This window comes from Phyllostomus discolor, chromosome 9, assembly GCF_004126475.2.
Source record: "Phyllostomus discolor isolate MPI-MPIP mPhyDis1 chromosome 9, mPhyDis1.pri.v3, whole genome shotgun sequence".
NCBI lineage: Eukaryota > Metazoa > Chordata > Mammalia > Chiroptera > Phyllostomidae > Phyllostomus > Phyllostomus discolor.
Genome location: NC_040911.2, coordinates 76087724 through 76107200, shown reverse-complemented (window position 1 = coordinate 76107200; position 19477 = coordinate 76087724). Strand labels below are relative to the sequence as shown.

Genomic DNA, 19477 nt, shown 5'->3' with positions numbered 1-19477 from the left:
GATTTATTCATGCTGTTGTATGCCACATTCTTTCACATTGCTGTCTACTGTTCCATTGTATAATTATACCACAATTCATTCTAATGTTGATATGTGTATTTGGGCTGATTACAGTTTGAAACTATCAGAAATAATGCTGCCATGAATGTTCTAGTACTTGTCTTTTGGTGAACACATGTAATGATGCACTACTGTTGGGTATACAGACACCTAAGAGTGGAATTGCTATGTCAAGGGTATGTGTATATGGCTTTAGTACATAGTTATAGTCTGCTTTCCAAAGTGAATATACAGTTTACATTCCCATTGGCAGCTTATGAATTGCTCACATCCTCATTCACACTTGTTACAGTCAATCTTTTTCATTATAGTCATTCTGGTGGGTGTGTAGTAGCATCTCATTGTGGCTTTATTTTGCATTTCCCTAATGATTAATGAGTATGTGCATTTTTCACATGCATTCACTGTTTGGATATTCGCTTTTGCAACATAGCTGCTCAAGTCCCTTGTCCATTTTCCCATTGGATTATCTCCCCTTTTCTTACTTATTTGATGGAGTTCTCTATAAATTCTGGATAAAAGTCCCTTGTGGAATATATGTATGTATATATTAAAATATTTGTTCACACTCTATAATTTTTTATACTCTCTTAACATTGCTTTTAATGAACACATGTACTTATTTTTTAGTTAGTATTTAGATACATTTTCATTATATCTATTACATTCGGAGTCCTGTTTTAAAAGTCTTTGCCTTCACCAAGGTCATGTATATATTCTTTGAAGCTTAGATATACAATCCTTCTGTAACAGACTTGTGTGTATTGCTAATGGGGTCCAAATGCCTCAGAGAAGGGAAGTTCAATGGCCTTTACAGCCTTTGCTTCTAAAGGACAGCAGATCTTAGCCACTCCAAGGAACTAAAGCAAACTCAAGAGAAACTGATCCACCAACTATAGCAGTTAAGGTATAGAGATGGTGAAGCATCTACTGAAGGACTCTTTCTAGAGTCCTCTTGCTATCTTGCAATAGGCTGTTTTGATTCAAAATAAATTGAATCAAAAGGGTACCATTAAAATGTATACCACTTATTTACATAGAAAAGCAAAATACCTACTCTTTCTCTGTTGGTAACTCTTAAGTTCTAAAAGAATCCAAATTCTAAGAAAAAAGAAAGCGAAAACCTCCAAACCCTCAGCACACACATTTAGAAAATTTCATAGACCAGTGTTGTCCAGTAGAAATGTAATGCAAGGCACAGGTTTATTCAAACTTCCTGGTAGCCACATTAAAAATAAAAATAAACCAGGTGACATTAATTTTAATAATATACTTTATTTAATGTAAAAGATCCAAAATATTTTTATTTGGACATATAGCCCTAGCCACATTTCAAAACCTTACTTAATAGCCACATGTGGCTAGTGGCTACCATATAGAGTATAAAAACACAGTAGCCTCCTTCATAAATATTATAATTTACATATCTGCAGATCAACCTATTTTGTAGTCATATTATAGCCACATATTTAAAGAATAATGCAGTGGTTCTCAACATGTAGCTTCTGGGCTTTTCACCCAGGCATCACTTCAGATTTTTAGAAATGCAAATTCTCAACACTACCACAAAATCAGAATCTCTGGGGGTAGGTCTGACAATCTGTGTTTCTGTGATTTTTGATGTATGCCCCAGAATCCTGGGAATAATTGAGTTATTCCTTTTTTATACAATGATATTAGCTCTGTAGTACAATGTTTTACATATATTGTCTTGTCTGAAGTAGAGTGTTTTCAGGGGATGGGGGGATTATGTCATAGTCAGGTTACCATCTCACATATTCCAAATGAGACCTCTCTCATGGCCTAGTTCTCTCTGCAGCAGACATGTGGGAGAAAGATGTCTTTGTTTGCTGTTGATTCCCAATTGCCATAGGCATCTATTAAATTTGCAGAAGCAAAGACTTGGGCCTACACAGAAATAATCAGAGCAAGGAAACTGTATTATAGAGGAAAGCAAATAACTGCTTTTCCCTTATTAGCTCTGTATGAATAAAGTGAATATATAAAGAAGTGCTGGAAGAACCTTTATTTTTTAAAAACATTCATGTCTGTGGCTCAAGATATATAATATGGGAGACCCAATTTTATTAGATTAATGTCTCCTCGGAGGCAGGGAGCTTTCCCCATGTTTCTCACTGTGGTAAATCCAGCCCCTAACACTGTGCCAGGCACCTGGCAGGTTCATAACAAATGTTCATTGAATGAATGGATGGCTGCTTGATAAACCCTTCTCCATGTCTCAGATTTTGGTTTAGAAAATCAGTTGACTTTAAATCAGTCTTGCCATCTAAAAGTTCATACAGAAGAGTTGCAGTTTTCAAGGGAAGTTCATAAAATAGATTAGAATACAAACCCCATAAGACTAAGGTTTGTGTTTGGTTCACTATTGAATCTATAGCATTTAGAACATTGCCCATAATATTATAGGTGCTCAATTAACATTTGTTGAAAGAATAAATTTTATCTTTTAAAAAATTCTTTTATAGCCTTCTTCTCTTTGCCTCCTACACACAGCCATGGAAACCCACCTATTTCTGTGTTTATACAAGCTATTTAATTTGCCTACAATGCCTACCATCTTGGTTTCTCAAAATCTACTGAGATCCCACCAGTCTTCTTCACGCAATGAAAGTCTTCCCCTCCCAGAAAGGCTCCCAGAGACTCAAGGTTGTCTGAGACTCCACAGTCATGTCTGAGTCTCCTGACTTCCACCCCACTCAATCCAACAGTCACTAACATGATGGCTTTCATTTATACTTTTTGCATCTTTGCATTTCATAAGCTTTCTCTTGCCATATAGACTCTGGCTTCTTGAAGACTGGAACCATGAAATACACTTAATTTGACTGCTTTTAAAAATCTTCCCCACATGTAGCCTTATAGTTAGAACATATAGACATAATTATGACTTGACTGAAAAAAAAAAGCTTTTAAACAATATTTTTGGCCCAGAACAGTCCTAGTTTACTATTGTTATCCTGGCATAAATGTTAACAGCTCTCCTTTTTGTTCTCAAACCAGTCCTCATTTGGACAATATATTATACGTTTTTCCAAGTAATGACCAACATTGATATAATAAAACATTGGCTATAAAGGTTCTCCAAGCAATTGACAACAGCCCATGATGTGAGAGCTATTTGGCCTTTGTGATCAATTGGCAGCACAGTGCCTTTGCTACTTACTATATTTATTGGGATTTGAAAAAGAAGAAAATAAATTAGACAGTATGGCAAGTTGGATAGGTGGCTTGATTAATCTCTTCAGAACCCTCAACATATTGTTTAAAATCCTTTCTGAGAAGAGAAGGAAAAAGTGGTGTAAACCCTAGCTGCCTGTTGTCTTATTTTACACCTTTGAAGTCTTTTCATATATGATTTCTTTGATGTTTACAACTTTCCTCTTAAGTATCAATAGATCAGGGTGGTAGATATTAATTCCTATTTTAGAAATAAAGAAAAACAACTTTATTTAATGTCATTTGGCTAGCTAGAAGGAGAAGCTTGAATAAAGGTCACTATTTTGTATGCTAACTGTACACTTCCTTCACCCCCATTAAAACCCATGCTTTTTAGTTATTCTTCCACACCTGAAGACACTCACTTGCCTTTCCCATAAAAATGAAACATGACTTGCATGAAACAAAGAGAATGCCATCCAAGAAATGTTTGCAGACATGGCATTTGATATGATTCCTAAACCCAGGGAAAATGCTGGTCATACTTTCCATTGACCTCACACTTTCCACTTTCTTCAAGTGCCTTTCATTTTCTTTCATATCAAACTTATACAGTAGGCAGACACAAGGTGTTTTCACGTTGCTTCACTCTGTATTCAGAAACATCAAGAAGTGAGTTCAAGACTGCCTTGTAGGCTCAAAGGGATGCAACCAAAAATGACTGCAGTCACCTGACTCCCAAATCAGGTACATTTGATTCTGCCAAATGAAAATTATATGAAATGAAATGCCAAACTTCCCAGGAAACTTATTGTCATGAGATTTAATGTGCCTTTAAAAAACACATAAAAATAATTGGAAGTTGACACAAAAATCATTTTCCAGTTTTTCCCATCTTTTCTAGGTTACAGATGAGTGAGGTAAGTACTTTATAGAGATTCTGAGTAGTTCTATATTTTGAGTACTATGTGAAGATGTGTCTAAAACTTTCAGTTAGGAATAAAGTCTTTAGGAAGGTAGGTGAAAAAGTGTGAGCTGTGGGCTGTGACAACACAATACCCATCTCTGCATCCCCAGTATTTCAACCAGAGCTTGGGCTCTCGCACTTCATGCCACTTAAGCAAGAAGCTGCATAAGCAACTAGGACCCACCTATACAGTATGTGTTTGGAATATACAGTCTTGATTGTATCAGCAGAAGCCCTTTCAGGGCTTCTCAGCCTGAGGGCTGAGCATGTGCTTTCACTTCTCCAGTTACTCTTTTACTTCTACTACAGACACTCTCCCCTTTTGACCGCTTTCTATCCTAAAGAACAGATGCTGAATAAAATAGGCTGGGAGCTCTTTTATGGTCCTTTCCAATTGCTACCTGTCAGGGGCAGCACTTGCCCCAGGGCATGAGAAGCAATCTGTGTGGTAGCGTAAATATCTAGTGGCAGAGAAACAGACAGTGGTGCCTGTTTCCCTCCACTAAGCCTATTCACTGGGGAACTATAAAAAAATATTAAGCTTGTGAATGAAGGGAGATGGCTTATCTTCTATGTTTTGTTTTGTTTTTTATTGTGCAGAGACTAGGATACTGCAGGAAAAGGTATGGGATCAGTGTACACAGTAATGTTCTCCAAAGCTCCACTCTTTTAAGTTGTTAGGTTTTATGAAAAACTCTAAACATCTATGATGGCTAAAAGAACTCCTATTTCATAGGTGGGAAACTGGAAGACTTGGAAAAACTGGACAATCATGCCACATGGGGAAGCAGAATGCCTCTATCTCCATACATATGTGTATTTGCCATGGAGATATCACATGTTGGAGAGGAATGGGAGGAAGTGACTCTCAAGGGGTCGGTTCCCCTTTCTCTCACACCTGTGGCAAACAATGACCCTTGAAAATCTCCTTTAAATTACTCAGAGGTCATCTCTGAGCTGCAGAACTCACTGTACCAACCCCTGCTGCCCATTTAGTTATTGATGTTCTATTTATTGCACAGAGAACACAGAAATCTCCACTGTTTACAGCCATAAAACCACCCCTTGGCTTATGAGAAAGACTATTCATTGCCAGAACCCTAGAAGGCTCCTGTGTACCTTCTAGAGTTCTGTAACATAAACTAATTTTTGAGTTCTCAAACCACAATTTAGTTTTGCCTGTTTTTGAATGCCATACAAATGGAGTCACAAATACACACTTTTAGGTGTCTGGCTCCTTTTGCTCAATGTAATGTCTGTGAAATTCACCCATGTTGTTTTATCAGTAGTATGTTCTCTTCATTGTTGCATAGTGAATGAACAACAGTATTTATTTATCATTCTTCCATTGAACATTTGTCTTTTTTCCAGTTTGGGACTACTATGAATAGACATGTTAAGTACTAATTTTCCTTGGAAATAAATCTAGGGGGTATTGATGGGTCATAGTGTAGCTTTGTTAAGATCCTGAGTTGTTTGTATGTTTCCACGTTACACACACACATACACACAATATCTTTGCTGTGCCTATAGCTTTAGTCAATACAGTATCCATTAGGCTTTTAATTTTTACTAGGGGGAAAAAATCCCAAGCAAAAAACCTAGCAAACAAAAGCAAAAATAAGACAAAAGTTATTTTCTTTGACACAAAATAATCAAATTGTCATGCAGATAGGATTTACTTTCTAAAATTCATCAATCTCAAACTATCAATATGTGTTGTTTATTTGAACTTGTCTGCAGGCTAGATTAAATTTGCAGGTTGCCTGTAAATGTGTTTTGATTTCCTACACAATCAGGTTTTTTGTTGTTTGCATATTTTTGGTTGTTTTTAATAAATCAATGTTTAAAACTGGCAGATATAATATCAGAAAACTCCAGCTTTCAAGTTCCTCTTTATGAAATTAGATATCTAGTCAACCTGTGCTATATTCCCATAGAGAAATAACAGACTGGAGTTAAGTGCCACTGCTTTAGAAAGGCACAGCCCACATTGTTTGCACAGTTCCCACCACCACCTGCTGTTTCTTATACTGCCTACTCTCTGTGGGCACGAGAACCCCATGGCTTGTCAGTCAAGTTCATTCACATTTCTCTCCTTGACATTATGGGGGTTTGGTAATTCCTAGGGTAAGAGTATTCTGGACAGTCAAGAAGTTGTCTTTTTTACATATCCAACTATGAAATATGTGGAAATCTTTCTGAAAGTACTATATACTAGCTTGCTTCCAAGATATGGCAGAAATAAGAGGGACAGCTCAGCATATGTTGAATCTCTGTGTTAAATGGCCATAAGAAAATGCATGGAGAGGACAGACAGGGAGCTCATTTCGACTAGTGAAGCTTCACTCAGGATATGCACCCACAGGCCCAGTCTTCTGATCAATATCTATTAACCATGCGAGCAAGATATCTGACAATGAGAAAAGCAGCCCCTCTGATCTGTTCAATTAAAAGCTTCCTGGATTTGGCATAATAATAAAAAAAATGCTTCCTGGACCAAACCCAATCCCATTAAGATTGGTGCACTGGACAGTTCCTAAATGCATTTAGTAGTATTCATGTTGCCAAAGTTACTTCATTTTGGCATTTTAGATAATCTGAAGGTTCCTTACGTTAAAATACAAAAATAACCTGGATACATTTTCAAAATGAAAGTTGACTTACTAGATAGCAAAAGAAATATCTGAGCACCCCTGCCACGCCAAAATAAATGACAGAAAAATGGAACCAGAGAACCCACATAGAGAGTAATTTAATGAAAAAAGCAGGACAGACCTATGGGAATGTGGAAATGACAACAATGATGTGGAGACCAAGTCTTAGGCCCTTCACAAAGCAAGGTAGGGCAGTTAAGCCCAAGAGACAGACCAAGAATGGAACTTAGAAAAGGGTAAAAATTATCCCTATTCCTGACTTTATTAATAGGAAGTAAAGCAATATTCTCCACATGAAATATCCTCAATTTAGGCCCCAAGGATTCCCTCATACATAATCAAGCATACATACCTCACAAGGAGAAATGTACCAAGAATAAAAGTTGACAAAATAACAAACTGGTTTCCACTCCCATTGTACTTCATGTATTATAATTAGCAGGTAAGTACAAAATAACAATGTATAAAATGTAAAAATAATTAAAAGTGAAATAACAACGAGTGGGAGCTGACCGTCCTGATTCCTTTGGCACCTGCGAACTGATTCAGATGTGGAAACTTGGGAGGGGCCATGATATTCCATGGTCATATTTTCTTGAAATTTTTTCTCCTAATTACCCAAATTGTGCAGCATCCCAGTTAGCCACTCAATTATTTTGTCACAAAGACTTCTAGGCCCTTTAGCCATGATCAGATCCCTGTAGCTCAGGGAAACCTGACTAGCCCTTTGATTTGGCTGCTCCTTATGGTAAAGTCCACATTGCCTGTAATAGTAACACCTGCTACTCAGCCTCTGTTGCTCTGGGTCCTGTCACCCCAGGGGCACTAGGAAGCCCAACTCCTAGACACCTCCTCTGAATATCAAGCGATGACAGCCTTTAGCTTTTCTAAGGTGCCAGCACCCCTCCCCAGAAGCCATCTTACTATTTTGGGGGAATGAAGTATCCTCTGCACCTTCTGGGTCAGTTAGGAACATACTCAAGTGATAGATTCTTAGATTGTACCTGAAACCATCCCAATATCCATTCTAACCCTCCTCCCTGAGCCATCTGCCCCTTTTTCAAGGCTGCATCAATGAAGTTGGGGAATGTCCTCTCCATTTGCTATAGGTCATCATAGTGTACAGGCTTCAAAGTACCAACCTGAAAAAACCTTCAGGACCAGCTTCAAGTGTCCTTGACAAATGATTGCATCTTGAGTTATGAGTGAATGCCCCTATATCAAGAAATCATCTCTGATCCAACTTTAGTATATCTCCCCTTCCCCAAAATACATTCCAAGTCTACTCCCACGTAGGTTTCCTTGGTTCTGATGGCACATATTAGCCAGGTCCTTCAATTATTCAATGTGTAAGCTACTTCTTCCTGGACAAGGGCTGATACTTCTTTTGTGAGACTGTATTCTAGTTATCATCTTGGAGCAATTAGAAGTAGTAGAAAGATCTGAAGGAGAACAATAATCATCTTATGAGGCATCTGCTTTAGGTGGAGTAGGCTGTTCTTCTGTCAGGCAAGAAGAAATTGCCTGTGTCCTCCAAAATAGTTTAGGGGAATTTAGGAGTTCAAGGTTCTCAATATAATCTATCCCAGTGAACTCAACCTAGGTTTCAGCATCATTGTGAGGCAGGTCCATGAGTTTGAAATAAGAGATCATACAAAGCTGTGCAGTCTCCTTGCAGCTCTGCCAACCTTAAAGTCCAATCCTGGGCCTGGATTTCATCACAGTCTGCCCTGCAATGACCAGAGACATGTCACTTTCAAAGGTGCCATAGAGTACGGTGACAGATAGAAACTACTGACTTTTGTTGGAAGGCATGACAATAGTATATACTAATGTCAAATTATAATGCTGTACACCTCAAACTTATATAATGTTGTAAATCAGTGCTACTGCAACTTCCAAAAAAAAGCTGCCATAGATGCTCTCTGGCTTTCAGAGCATGTCTGAAGTTGGTAATGAACCACCCTCAGCCTAACTTTTTTTCTTGCAGGTCAAAACAAAATAAAAGGGAGTTGCCACCCTACTCCATAATCCATATAATCATCACTGCTCTAACATTCATTGTGTACTGCAGCTACTAGATCTCCCAACACTTGACCTTCCACTTAAGTCTTATCCCAATTTACTCAGGTGAAAGCTTAAATAATTTTGATGCTACTGCATATCAGGATTTATTTTCATTCCAATTTAACACACACACACACACACACACACACACACACACACACACAGAGTCCCTATTGCTTTCAGACAGGTTAGCAAATCAGTTCCAAAACCCACAAGTTCTCCTTTCTATAACCTTTTGTTTTAGCTCAGCTTTCCTAGGAAATGGACCCTGAGACAAACATTCAATGCTAACACTCTAATTGGAATATGCAATCTGAAGGTAGGAGAGGGATAAGAAAGGAAATGAGGCAGGAAGAATAGGAAGCAAGACAAGGTGATGTGTTACTGTCCTGGCCACCACACTGCCTAAATCATGAAGAAACACAGCCAGTAGCTCAGCAAATGCATCTGCTAAATGACATGGGGCACTTCTAAATGTGCAGTACGGGGACATATACCTTGGAATGGGCCACTAGAGAGAGAAATGGAGAGGAAATGTGTCTGGTTTACTCCCTTCTCTCTCACGCAGGAGCAAGCTGCTAAGGATCTGGGTCAGCAGTTCTCAGCCAGGTACAACTTTGTACCCTAGGGGATATGTGACTAGAGATATTTTCATGTCTAGAGACTTTTTTTGTTTTCACGACAGGAGGAGCAATTGGCATCTAGTGGGTAGAGGCCAAAGATAACACTAAACATATTATGATGTAAAGCACAGTCCCCCACAACAAAAATTATTCAATCCAAAATGTCATTAGAACTACTGTTGACAAAATGTCATTGGTTGGTGGTGACACCAAGAGAATACAAAGAGATGTGCTGGACAAAACAACTCAACAGAAAAACAACAAAAGACACAGAAGACATTTCACAGGCAAGAAAACACGAATGGAGAAGAAAACATAAAAAGATACAGTCCTCATTAGCAACCAGGGAACTCAAATCACAGTGAGATACCATTTCACACTCAATTGAGTGGCAAAAAAATTAAGATACTGAGAACACCAAGCATAGGCAGAATGGCTCTCAAGGGGAATTTCCATTTCCTGCTGGTTGGGTGTGTGAATTGCTACCATCTCTTTGGGAAACAGTTTATTATTATGTTGTAAAGTTGAACACTTATTTATTTAAGGTGATTATTCATACCAGTTGGCCTGAGACTGTCCTGGTTTCAGCACTAAATATCCTGTAATGTAGGAAACTCCTCAGATCCAGGCAAACTGGGATGATTGGTCATCTGTCTATCTCATATCCAAACAACCCATTTCTGTCTATATGGCCCTGAGGAACACTTGCACATGCACCCGGTGATATATAAACAATGATCATAGGACCTTCATAATACAGACTATGGAAACAAGAGAAATGTCCATTTACAGGAGAATAAATAAATGGTGATATATTCACACAATGTAATTCTTAGCCCTGAAAATGAACTATAGCTACATGTCACAACATAGGTGAAATCTTAGACACATAAATGTTCAGTGGAATAAGCAAATCTGTAAACTGCTTGAGTGTGAGATCATTATCATAAAGTTCAAAAGGAAGCAAACATTAATAACATATTCATGTTTGGTTCTTTTTCTAAGCAAAGAATTGACAAAAACTTAGGGTGGTGGTGACCTCTGGAGGGGAGCTGGGGAAATGGAGTGGGGAGGCATCTGCTCCCCAAAGAAACCTTAATAAACAAATCAGTCATTAGGTTGCCAGAGAGTATGCACTAGATTTTGTATCTTTACTGTCAGATTTAACTTTTATTTAGCTTTAACTACGTTATTTTTCATTTCTTTTACTCTTTGAAAATGCCACCATTTATCTCACTTTTCAGAAACAGGGAGCAAAGAATCACCAACATATTTGGGAGAGAAGAATGAACGTAATACATTCCCCAAGCCAATGACAGTGAATATTCTGGCCCAGGCTTTCCATTCATGTGTCTTACCAGCATTTACTTCCAGTCAAGTTCCCATTTTGCCTCCAAGGAGCTGGAGATGCTCATGTCAACCTGTTAAGCCTTATACTTAAATTGTGCTGCACCTGGTGACTTGGAAGAGCATCATACTTAAAACACAGGCCAGGAGAACAATAAAAGTCACTTAGGAACACTGAAGAACAAGGCTTCTATTTAATTTACACAATTCAATCTCAAAGTGAAAAAATCCATGAACTGAAAATTACCATTTCACACACACATCCCAGTGGAAACACACATGCACAGATCCCTAATGTCAATTTCTATCTAACTGCCCAGAAACTTGGCCTTGGTGGGGTGCAGAGCCTTGGAATTTCAGTTTGGGACCATAATGCAAAAATCCTTGATAAATTTCCACAAAAACCCACTCGATATGCTTAGCATGCTTACAGAAGGTGCACCACAGAGAGAGATTCTATCACATAGCTTACATCTTTGCATTACCCTCCTGAAGTCACCAACGCAGAGGCTGAAAAGTTCTTGCACCTTGGCCCACTCTCAGCCTCACATTTTTCTCTAAGTGCCCACCAAGTTATTGCCTTCCTCCTTCCATCCCTTCTTCCTTCTTTTCCTTTATAAAATAAATACAAACCACACATCCTTTCATAAGAGAAAAATCTTATCATTTTGTTAATTATGTGGCACAGTAATTTGTCCACCCAACCATCCACTCATTGTTGACCTTTATTTGTTTTCCCATTTGCTTATCACTTTTTCATAAGCATATTATTCTGCCTGCTAGTTAACTTGTATTTTCCTGCATTTTGACACATTTTACAGATTTCTTGTTTCTTCCATGGTGCTTGCCCCTTCTCGTTCCATCATCACTGTATGCCTTCATTCCCAAGTCATCCAACAGCATTATGAGACATTATGCTTCTGTGTCTTTGAACGCATAATAGATTCTTGCCCTACAGTGGCTTCCTACTTTTTCTGGATGGGGAATGCTTCCTCATCCTGTGAACCTTAATCCAGATGGTTCTAGTCCCATTGCTTCTTGGCCTTTTGGGTAAGATCAAGTGTAGATATTCCTGTTCTTGGTAACTTGCAATCTAGATCTTCCTTTCCTTGTGTCAAAGCCCTTTCAAAATTGGCCATGAAGCTCTTCTCATCAAGACATAGTCTATTTCTACAGAACCATGTGCTTTTCTTTGGCCTATAAAATGCAGCAGAAGTGATTGTTTGAAGCCTAGGCCTCAGGAAGCCTTGTGCACTTTTGGTCTCTCTCTTAAACCTTCCTCAGCCACCATGTGAATAAGCCTAGCCTGCTGGAGAACTGAGCTGACCCAGCTTCATCCAATCAATTACCAGATATGTGAGTGAAGCCAGTTAGACTATTCAGCCCTTCAGCCAATGAATGCAAGGTGATTCATTGTAGGTGATTGCAGATGAGTGAATGAACTTGATTGAGACCAGGTCTTCTCAACTCAACCAAAGACTCATGAGCAACAATGCTTACTGTTTTAAGCCACTAAGTCATGGCGTTCATTTGTTATACAGAAACAATGGATACTCCCTTACTTGATTCTTTCTGACAGCTACAGCATACTTCCAGTATCGCCCTTACATCACTACGTGTTTTCCTATCTTTCTCTTCCACAAACATGTGAGCTCCTTGAGAACAGGGGCAATTTTTGTTTTGTATCCAAAAATATAAGTATCAACTGCCAACTCTTCAATAATAGGTGCCAGAAAAATATCAATGACTGATTAGTTAATTCAGGATGACTAAGGGAGGGTTTTTGGAGGCAAACCAGAGTTTGAATCCCAACTCTATTTCCTATATGTGTTATTCCAGAGAATTTGGTCAACTTTGCTCAACTTTATCTGATCATCTACAAACTGAAGACTAGGATAATGTATACAATGCAGGATTTTGGTGATGAGATATAGATTTGCCACCCCTTAACACAGCATAGAGCGAGTGCCCAAAAAATAGGAATGAAATGATAAACTGCATATAATGCCATTTGGTATAACACATTGCATACAGTAAATAAATGATAGCTCAATAATATGATCATGATTATCATTGTTGTTGTATCACTTCTTATAGCAGGACCTCTAGGTGCTCCATCCATATCCCCTTGGAATTTATAATTTCTGTGCATGCTGACATGATGGTGGCTTCCAATGGCAAACACCTGGGACTCTTTACCTGGGGACTTCCTCTGACTGCTGGAGTCCCCTTGGTCCACATATATGTCATATCACAAATACCAGAGAGTTAACATCATCCACTTCTTCCTAAGGGAGCAGCCCTCAACCAAGCCAGATGGGAGAAGGTAGCTATAAACCCTAGTTTCCTTGTCCTTAAGAGAAATCCAAGGTATGTTCCATACTGTATCCCAGAATTACCCAATGAGATCATGCACCTCTTGGTCACAGCAGTGGTAATGCACCTTTTCTGTCTCCCTTCTCTTCCCCATCTCACATACCCACTCCTCTAGAAAACACAATGGTACCACCTCCCAAGTAAACATGACTATCTAAATTTTTTGTCTTACCATCTGAGTCCAGGGAAACCAACCTAAGATATTGCTACTCCTTCTGATTTATCTTATCCTCATTGCTCCAGAATCCAATTACTACTTCCTAGCTTTTTAATGATCTCTCCAGCTAACCAAAGAGTTGTATCCAATACAGTGTATGACAAGACCAATCACAGAATACTGTGTCACACTTTTAGGTCTTCTCAAATGTATTAACATGTCTCAATTCTCTGAGTATATGAAGATAGGGTTAACTTGCAGTTGATTTTGGGTACCTCTTTGCTTATCTTGAAGGGCACCTGGAACCGTGATATTGATTCTTACCCAAAAGAGAAGTGAAGTTCATCAGCTAGTGATTTATAATATGCTATTAAAAGTCCAAAATTTCCCCAAAGGTGTCCTATACTGTTTATTTAAATTGTATGGATGGATGGTTTACACCAGTTTACCTGTTTGCAAAGCCTGCTTTTAGCTACTGGAGCTGTGGGATATAAAATATCTCTCAGTAAGCCTCAGCCTTGGCTCCTCTGAGACAAATGTGTCACATACATATTTTGGTCATAATCAGAAAATGAAGTGCAGTATTTGAGATGGAGAAAGGACTCTGGGAGCTGTACCAGAAAGTCTCAGTCCTCTCTGATGTTTGCTGGGCTTGCTTTTTCCTGCTGCACCTTTTCCTTTATCATTTGCCTTTACTGAAGCTTTACATGGTTTTCAATTACCTAAAACTGTAGAATTGCTGCACTGAGGCTGTTTTCTGACAACCAAAGCCTTTTGATAAGGGTCTGGGGTAGGGGGAAGAAGGGTTGTTACACCCAAATTTAGAGTCATTTCGGAAAGTTGTGCATACTGGAAAGCAGGATTCTGTGCTTTGCTGAGCTCTTAAAATGCTGTTTGTGTGAATTATCATGAAAATTCTTCTGAACACACAGTTTGAGGTTGGTCCATGCTCCAATAGTGGGTATTGGCTTCTTGGAATCTTGGACCTACTTGCCAAGGTCATTGCATAATTCTTTACCCTCTCACTGTGCCCCCTACCCCCTTACACAATGGTCACATAGTCCAATACAGAAAGTCCTCACTGTGGAGAGTGTTAGTTTCTCTGGAAAACATTGCTTAAATCCACATAGTCTTGTCTTTTTGAAACACCAATTTTAAGTATTTTAGTTTTTATTTCAATGGAATAATTGAAATTATTCCTTGGAATAATCCAGTATAAAAGTTTCAGTCTTGCCCTGGTCAGTGTGGCTCAATTGGTTGTAGCATCTGAAAGGTCGTAGGTTCAATTCCCAGTTGGGGCACATGCCTGGGTTGCGGGTTTCATCACAGTTGGGGTGCACACAAGAGGAAACCGACATGTTTCTCTCTTATAAGAGAAAAGATGTTTTTCTTCCTCTCTTTCTCCCTCCCTTCTCCTTTCTCTAAAATCAATAAGCATGTCCTCATCAGGTAAGGATAAAATAAATAAATTTTAAAAACAGTTTCAGTCTGGAAGTCTAAGTCTCTAGTCCTTAAAATAATCAGGTTTCTTATCAGGAAGAAACCCTTCATATCATCTACCTCTCATGGTCTGACTAACAGTGTTCTTAGAGGTCAGGAACCAGGCAAGAAGGAGGAGAGGAGCTGCAGAAGCTTTTGGAAGGCCCTGGCTGCCATGTGTTATAAGATAAGCTGCCTAAACATGAGATTTCAGGGAAGAATTTTATTTCTTTTCACAACTTCACATCAAACCCCTCTAAGTTTTGAAAGCAGGCCACAAACATACATCATAAGTTGTTCTTTGAAACAGCAAAATAAATTACCATTTGAATCTTATACATTAAAACACAAATGAACAGCATACCCTTCATATGAAAATTAGAATTATTTTGGGGATTCATAAAAAGCATTGGTGGTCATTTAGATTAATCCAGCTGAAGTAGATGCAAAATATATTTTAAAACCATCTATCCCGAATGCCATGTCCTGAAGCCAACTCACCATTATCTGTTACCTAGGTAACAGCACCCTATTTTCCACTATTACTGAGCACCCTACTCTTTAGATAAATAGCACAAAATAGTTTTTTTAATTATTTGTTTGTTTGTTTGTTTGTTTTTAGAGAGGGAAGGGAGGGAGAAAGAGAGAGATAGAGAAACATTAATGTGCAGTTGCTGGGGGCCGTGGCCTGCAACCCAGGCATGTGCCCTGACTGGGAATCTAACCTGCGCTGCTTTGGTTTGCAGCCCACGCTCAATCCACTGAGCTACGCCAGCCAGGGCACAAAATAGCTTTTTAAAAATATAATATAAATTCCTCTGCTAATAACTCCCCAAGGGCTTCTGTCTCCATTGGAGTAAAATCAAGACACTTCTCCATGTCTGGAGGGCTCTCCAATGTCACCTCCTATGTCATGCTTCTCCAAAACTCCTCTCAAAGCAATATAGGTCTGCTTTCTGAGCCTTGAACACATCCATCCAGATCCTGGTTCATGGCACATAAAGTGTCCCACGTTCACACCTTTACTCAGCTGGCTCTTCAGTGTTCAACTCTCAGCTCAAAATTCTCTGAGTGGTCTGCTCAGACACCCCAACTAAAGTAGCCTCAATCACCCACTATCTCATTACCTGCTCACCATGTTCTAAACTTTATTAATGGCTGCATTTATTTACAATTTTTTGCATTTATTTACTAACTCCTCTCCTCCACTAAAATGTTAGCTCCTTCAAGCCCATATCCCTGCCTTTTTTTGTTCATAATCATATCCCTAGTGCTTAGAACAATTTGCAAGCACATAGCAGTCACTCAACAAGTATTTGTTGAATAAATAAATACACTTTCTGCTTTTTTACTATTGCATATTTTTATTTTTCATTGAGATGTAATTGAAATATACCATTATATTAGTTTCAGGTGTATGATATAATGATTTGATATTTGCATATATTGCAAAATAATCACAATAAGTCTAGTTAACATCCCTCACCACACATAATTACAACATCATTTTCTTGTGATGACAACTTCTAAAATCTACTCTCTTAGCAGATTCCAAATATAAAACATATTATTAACATTATATCCTGGCATATAACTCATTTTATAGCTGGAACTTTGTATCTTTTGACCCCTTTCACCCATTTAGCCCAACCCCTCCCCGCTCCCCTTGCTCTGGCAATCTCCAGTTTGTTCTCTGTATCTATGAGTTCAGTTTTTGTAAACTTCATTAGTATTTTTTAGATCCCACACTTAAGTGAGATCATATGATATTTGACTTTCTCAGTCTGACTTACTTTACTTAGCATAATGCTAAGGTCCATCCATGTTGTCATGAATGGCCAAATTTCTTTCTTTTTTGTGGTCAAATAATATTCCATCATGTATGTGTATGAAAAATGTAAAATAAAATTTTAAAAGGCAAAAGCATGACATAATTTATTCCCCTACCTTTTTATGATGGCTGTGGGTGAATCAGACTCCAGAGGAGTGTGGCTATTTCTGTTGTGCAATTTCTCGCTGGAGTTCTTCAGTTCTCTTCATTTTTCCCCAGTGTCCATTTTGGCAAGAGGTGAAAGCATCTTGCCACAGTGTATTTCTGTAACAACACAGTAGCTACATGAATCAGAACCCCACCAACATTATGCTCTGTTTAAAAATGAACATATAAACTCATTTACATTCTCCTACATGCTGTACATCCTTTCCAAACTGTTTCTATCATTCCCTCAGGCATGTAGCTACTGATTTGTGCGTTATTACCTGTACACACCAGGCACTATGAGATTCCCCTAGGCACCTTGCCTGCATCTGTCTCAGCACTTTCTCTAATCATTCCACAGTGAGTCTGTGTCTCCAACACATGGCTAGCCCAATAGGGACAGGAACGGCGCCTTTGGTCCCTGAATCTCTGGGGCCTAGCCCACTAATTTACAATCACACATGTTTAATATGGTCAGTTTTTACTGTCCTCAGGAGCTATGGTCTATGACATTACTGTGAACCCTGAACCACTTCTCTGAAAGGAAACATAGGATTAGGTTTCTGCTAGACTCTACCCCCAACATTTTCACCAATCAACCAATGTGTTAGGTTTTATGTGTGTTCCTGTTTAAAGACACCTATTTAATCTATTGTTGATTCATTAACATTCAACTCACAGCTAACAGTTCTATAACTCATGCCTGAATGAAGCTTATCTAAGATATGTATTTTTTCCATAAGGCACACCAGAGCCTTCCTGCACTTACAGCACTAGATAGCACATCAGCACTATGCTGGGGAGCCCCTTCAAACAGCAGAATCACCAATGAAAGGCACAAAAATGCAAATGAAATGAGAAGGTGAATTGGCAAATGCTGTACACAATCTATAAATAAATGAGGATTGACTGTATACACATTGGCTGAATCAAAGTTATATGTAGATCTATTTTCCTAACTTTGCTTATAATTCAGCATAGTACTGCTATTTAAATGAGTAAAAAATAAATTCTACTGGTAGGGTAGAAGGAGACTAAATCCAGATTTCATATGCTTCATGAAAGATCCAGGAAATGAAAGCAGTTATTCTATCCTAACCTATTAAAAGGACAAATTCCAGATCCAGTTCTTTTCTTCTTCCTGATACTAATCATTGCTCATCCGATTTTCAGACAAGTGCACAGAAACTTCCCTGAAAATAATTATAGGCTTGTAGTCCACCTTATTCATGACAGGAAAACTCAAACTGCCCCCAGAAGATGACTCCATTTTTCTCTTCTTGAATAATTATGAGAAATATCTGCTTTTATTTAATTACCTGAATCAGTTAACTGTAGGCACAATGTACACACTTAGCAGACCTGTATTTTCTGTAAAAATGTCAGTACTCTATGACATAAAAAATGGAGGCTTTACACTTCAAGTATCTACTTTCTAGTGCATTAAAAAAAATAAGACTTCCTTAGGAATACAGATTTATATTTTAAAGTGGTTGCAAAGATTTTCCAATTAAGTTTACTTCTCAATATTTTAAAGTGGTCAAATTTAACCTCAATTCATTTGCTCTGGTGGGGTGGCTCAGCTGGTTGGAGCATCAGCCCATACACCAAAAGGCTGCAGGTTTGATCTCTGGTCAAGGTACATACTTAGATTGCAGGTTTGATCTCACTGTTTGGGGTGCATGCAGGAGGCAGCTGATGGATGTTTCTTTCTCTCTCTCTCACTCTCTCTCATCAATAAACAAATCTTTAGGTGAGGATTAGGGAGAAATAAAACATTAACCTCAAATAATTTGTAGTTCATGGAAAGTAACTTGTTGGTAAAATAACCCTCTGAAAAGCATGCCCTGGTGTTAAACTACCATTGCCAAGATTAGTAGGACTTGCTTAACTGCAATGTCTTGCATAGGTAACAAGAAATCTTAGGAGGACGGTTATGGAAACTCAGTTTTTATGTGCTTTGAATTTAGTTCAAAATGAGTTGCCAGTGGAAGGGGGATTAGGAGGATGGATGAAAAAGGTGAAGGGATTAATAAGTACAAATTTGCAATTATAAAACAGTCACTGGGAAGTAAAATACAGAATGGAGAATTCAGCCAATAACACTGTAATAACTCTGCATGGTGCCAGGTGGGTACACGAAATGTCTGACCACTATGCTGTACAACTGAAACTGATAATATTGAATGTCAGCTACAATTAAAAATAAAAGTTTAGTTCAAAATCAGCTAAAATATAAATAGACATAAGTTCCTTTTAAAGTCCTGTGTGATTCTCTTCATTTATTTCAGAATATCAGAAGATAAGTCACCTTGTCAGGAAATGTAATTTCAGAATTGATGTAAACATATGGGTCTACTGTATAACAAGAACATAATTTAGTACAATTTACAAAAATAATTCCTTTACCCAGAAAAAGAGAAAGAATTAAATACATTTTCTTTTTATACTTTGTTAATAACATTATCATACTTTATAATTAACCAATATTTGCTTTGAGTTTATTTTGTAAGAATTAGCATTACTTTTAATTTTCTATTTATTCTGCAAATAACCAGGTTAATAATAAATCAGATGCCAAAAACTTAC

General features: G+C 38.2%; 1 protein-coding gene across 5 annotated transcripts in view; it reads right to left on the bottom strand.

Annotated features, from left to right (window-relative positions):
- The window catches only part of PAK5 (p21 (RAC1) activated kinase 5), a 274928-nt gene that overhangs the window by 141205 nt on the left and 114246 nt on the right, over positions 1 to 19477 (bottom strand). For all 5 annotated transcript variants that reach the window (XM_028525070.2, XM_028525071.2, XM_036010102.1 and 2 more), the window contains one exon: positions 16858 to 17005. The gene's annotated coding sequence lies outside the window, so the exon portion shown is untranslated. The remainder of the gene's footprint in view (positions 1 to 16857; positions 17006 to 19477) is intronic.